Source organism: Bactrocera oleae, chromosome 2 (assembly GCF_042242935.1).
Source record: "Bactrocera oleae isolate idBacOlea1 chromosome 2, idBacOlea1, whole genome shotgun sequence".
NCBI classification, from domain to species: Eukaryota; Metazoa; Arthropoda; class Insecta; order Diptera; family Tephritidae; genus Bactrocera; species Bactrocera oleae.
This window is the reverse complement of record NC_091536.1, coordinates 94,749,492-94,754,741: the sequence shown is the minus strand read 5'-3', so window position 1 is coordinate 94,754,741 and position 5,250 is coordinate 94,749,492.

The window sequence follows — 5,250 nt, the reverse complement described above, 5'->3', positions numbered from 1 at the left end:
TTTTGTTGCTGTTGTTGTATTTCATTTAAATATGTTTGCGCACAAAAGGGCAACGCAAAATAATTGTCTGTGTCACCATTTGGTCAACGATTTTACCAAAAACAGAAGTCACTTGCAGCCATTGTTCTACTGATCACTTTTATGTGGACTGGATGCAGCGGCTCAATGGATCGCTGGCAGAAGAGCTGTTCACTGATAAACGCATATATGCTCCCTATGTGTATATGTATTTATGTATGTATGTGTGCGCTGGCAAGGCTGGTTCATCAGTAACTTCCACACGTCTTAAACCATTTTGACTGCGACGACACACTTCTGAGCCCATTAAGTTTATGTAGTGGCAAAGCCACATCTGTATATATGTATGAATGTATATACATATGTGTGTGTGCAACTCGTTAAGGATTTACGAGCAATTTTTATCACTTTAAGGATCACTGACAAATCCGACTACAACAATGCAACAGAAGTCAACTATATCGGAAGTATTATTGGAATATCACATACATACACACATATGTGCTCGTATAAGGTGGCTAACGATGTCCCACATGACCAATGGCACTGAACTGTGCTGGTAATGTGGCCAATAAAAATTCACATACATACTCACACATATATATAATATATTTGCGAAATTGCAACTTCTCTGCATTGCCACACGAGCAGATGACCAAAATGAGCTTTATAAGTATAGATATTACATGCATATGTCCGTATGCTTGTATAGTGAAACGTATATTCACCATATGCATCATTATGTTTGTGCGTTTGGCTGCGCTGCCAACTGATAAGATCACGCTGCGTGCCAGCAGCAACTCCACTTTGTCCCATTGCCAGCCAACAGCAGGCACACATTTACAAAGGAGCAGCAGCGGCCAACCGAGGTACAACAACAGCAATGGCTTATGTCATTTTTATATGGCGCGCAGTGCAGCAGCGCGATGATTTCTTTCCAATTTATGTGACATATTGATTTTAAATTGATAGTCCAGTTTGCAATTATATAAGTATAAATAAGTTCCTGTGCTCAATTGTCCGCTTGTCGTTTTGTCGGCTTCCAATTGCTGCACTGCGTTACTCCTAAGTTGTTGTAATATGGCAGTAGTATTGCGAAATTGTATCCACATACTACGTCACAGACAGAGTGTTATAGCAGAAGTTGTATGGTATTTATGGTATGTATTGTTGTTTTCATATTGTACAAAAACAATACTTGGTTATGCCATAAATTCTGTTACAAAATTTTCAAACCATACAGCTATAACAAATTTGCAGAATTATACTCTTAACAGTGTAAATTAGTTTGCCACGAGGTTTGTAATATCCAGAAGACAAGGTCGGAGACCCTATAAAATATATATACTATACAAATCAGCATGACGAGCTGAGTCCGTTTAGCCATGTCTGTCTGTTTATCCGTCGGTAGAAATTTTGCACCCGTCCTTACATGGCACCCATAGCCATATAAACTGAACGATCCGAATCAAGTGCTTGTATGGAAAACTTTCATTTGACGATATATTTTCACGAAATTTGACATGAGTTATTGTCTAAAACTACGATATTATCTCCAGGCAAATGCCTGCCATACAAACTGACCGATCAAATTGCAACCAAAGTTAACGTTTTTTATTGTTTTTCACTAAAATTTTTGTGCCTCCTCATATATAATAACTTTATTAAGAAAATTCACGTTCTGTATAGCATCAATCGATGGATTTTTTGAGAGAATACTTTGGTGAGCAGATAATTTCACGTTTTGGGCCGGTTGATTGACCACCAAGATCATGGGATATCACACCGTTAGACTTTTTCCTGTGGGCATATGTAAAGTTTAAAGGCTATGTGGACAATCCCGCTTCGATTCAGGCCTTGGAGCAAAACATCAACTCGAAATGCTCTAACGAGTTATTGAAAATTGGACTCAACGGATGGACCATCTGAGACGGACGTATCCAACATTTGAAAAAGATAATCTTTAAAAGATAAATGCCAAAGAATTAAATTTAAATTTTTTGGATCACCCTATAGTATCTTCTAGTATCTATCCGGTGTTGAATTTTCTTCAATTTTCATTACACCCGATACGTAATTATCATTAACACCTAACTTTACAGCCAAGAGTAAATCTTCTCTTACCTTGTTTTCCTTCTTTTTCTGCTCTATTATGGCCCCATTAACCGTTTTTGAGAGATCTTAATTGGTTAAACAAAAATGACTTGTTTTTCAGACCTAGCGTCGTGGATAGGATAAAAATAACCGCTACAACAACAAACCTATTTAGACCTTTTTTGGACTTCCTAACAGCAAAATTACCAGACAAACTGGTGGAAGAATTCTCGTCTAAATCTCAAAAAACCCGGTATTTACAAATGAACTCACGATTATAATCGATTGCTGGCATTTATTGAATGTCTCACAGATTGTGAAAGCAAGAAATGAAATCACTTTTCTAACTTCAAGTGGCCATAAGATATTTTCGTGCCTGAAATATTCGACAAATTTTATTATGTGTGAACAATCTTTTGATTGACTTTGTGATTTTCGGCGAAATTATATTTCGTATAAAAATTGCTTTTTATCAATGACTTCTCTATACAACAACAATAAAGCATTAACTCGCCATTGATGCTACAACAATTGTCGAAGTATTTATAAATCAATATTTCGGCGTTCATAGAAATGCACTTGACCGAGCAAATGCAGCGATAATTAATTTGAAGAGAACAACAATTTGAAAGAATGGAAATAATTCTCAGAAAACTAATTGCCGAAACCCTTAACGACGAGGAATGTGAATCTCACTTTTAAGAGAGCATGAGAGCTAAAATAAATGAAATAAAGTCAATAAATGAGATATTAAAGGACACTCAATGAAAAGGACTTTATAAGCGTTAAAATTAGTGCTCGAAATGGGGGAAAAATAACTTTTTGTTATTAAAAAAAAAAAAAAAAAATTATATAAAAGGAGCGAACGAGTGCGTGTTGTAATGCGATTATCGGCTGCGAACTAACAATTTCCCAGGAATTGTACAGGTTGCGGCACCCGCTGTGCCTTTGTGAGCCTTCACTTAACAAAGCGGTCAAAGGTGCAGCAAAAAGGAAGAAACACACATGTAGACATCTAATAATGATATGGTAGAATGTCTTCAGCTCTAAAGAAATGAGTTGTAGAATTATGCCAAGGTCCAAGTGTACTGCTACGGTAACGCGTCGACTCGAACACTTTACTACACCATTGCGACATATTCATGCCAAATCGGTGAATGGCTGGTGGAACAATAAACTCATTCATGTACTCATTCAAAGATGCAAAAATCCTTCATTCATTCAACACAGACTCCCACATTCATTCATTCATTGATCATGTTTTCTTGAATAGAAAGAAAATGTGGGTGTAGACGTGCAGTCGAGCACTCAGGTGCGTGTTTAGACACTCATATCGAGTGTCCGACCGCTGTGCCATTGTACAACGGTTCGTGTACGTGTGCGTTCTTCGAGAAATTCTGCAGCTCTCATTGTCAGCGCGTTTTTCGATTGCCACTGAGTGGTGGTCATGCATCTCTCAGTTATGGATCATGAGATTAACTCTTACTAACAAACCGTATAGCTGACATTTTAATTTACTAACCGTAAAAAGTGTTTAATGATGTTCCCACAGACTGATCTTTGCCGCTCTTTCACCTTTCTAATTTCAATGTTGGATTGTTTTTTTTTTGCATTTTGTACATTGTCCTTTTTGCTCATTTGAGCATAACACTTGAAGTGATTCCCCATGGTTTAACAAATCACAAATCCTTTTCAGCAATAACAAATACCACACTCACATTCGCTCAAGAGCTCGAGCGAGGGATTAGTGTTTTTTGTTTGCTTTTGTTTTTGTGTTTATGGGATTCAAGTGGTTTTTTGAGTGTCGAATGACGGATGGCTGTCGGTCGGTGTTTTGTTATTTTTCGGCAATTTTTGTTGCTTGTTCGTGACAGGTGTGGCAGTCGGCCGGTTCGTATGACTATGCGGTTTTCAATATTTTCATACCGACACATCAAAATGTATTTGGCACACCCATTGTTGGTAATCGATTTTGCTTGACTTTTTGCCAATTTCCAGAAAATTGCACATAATGAGTTAATGCGTTTTTCATGCAAGGCTTTGTCCATTTGTCTTATAGTCAGCGAGTCTGCTTGTTATAATGTAAAGTGACTTCAAAAAATTTAATTAAAATATATTATTATTTAGGACGCTAACCAACCTAACTGTCTTAGTAGTGATAATTCAGTTTTTCAGTGCGCTTTTGCAAAGCTATGGCGACCATGTGGTTTTTACGATTATTACCTCTCAGTATTCGGTCAGTTTCGCTTTCAAAATAATCCCCATTCGATATTGCGCAGTTATGTACATTTGTCAGCGCTTCTTCTAATCGTCGGAAAACTTCTCAAACTCGATTTTGGGTTAGCCTTTAGCTCTTTCAGCCATCTTCATCTAAAGGGTGATCCATTTTAAGGTTCCTCCTTTTTTAAAGAATAAAACACAAAAAGTTCAATTTTAATCGGGAATGTTTATTATTATTAAAGAGAACATTCTTTGGCATTTATTTTTTAAAGATAATCTGTTTCATATATTGGCCGCGGCTACGTCTCAGATCGTCCATCCGTAATGGGCAATTTTCGATGACTCGTTCGAGCATTTCAACTGCTAACTGCTGAATGACACGGGTGATGTTTTGCTCCAATGCCTGAATCGAAGCGGGTTTGTCCCAACCATAGACTTTAGACTTTACATATGCCCACAGGAAAAGGTCTAACGGTGCGATATCACATGATCTTGGTGGTCAATTGACCGGCCCAAAACGTGAAATTATCTGGTCACCGAAGTGTTCTCTCAATAAATCCATTGCTTGATGCGATGTGTGATGATGAATAAGAAAAAGTCACACGGAGCCATGTCTAGTGAATATGGAGGCTGGGCTGTCACAGACAAAGTTGAATACAGTTCAAAATTGTATCGTACTCTCATGCTGGAAATAGTCCCCGACGCAAAACCGTAGACCGAATAAGCTGATACGACCTATCTTATGAGAGCGCAATGTAAATGAACACTCACCACCGTTTCTATCGTCCGCTTTTACAGACCGTACGCTAGGATATCCACGAAAATTAGATTTTTCCTGTAGAAACGAGTGGTGATAATTTTGCGCGTTGTTCTTAAAAACGCTGTGTTTGTTATAAAATATGTTGTTGGGAGCCAAAT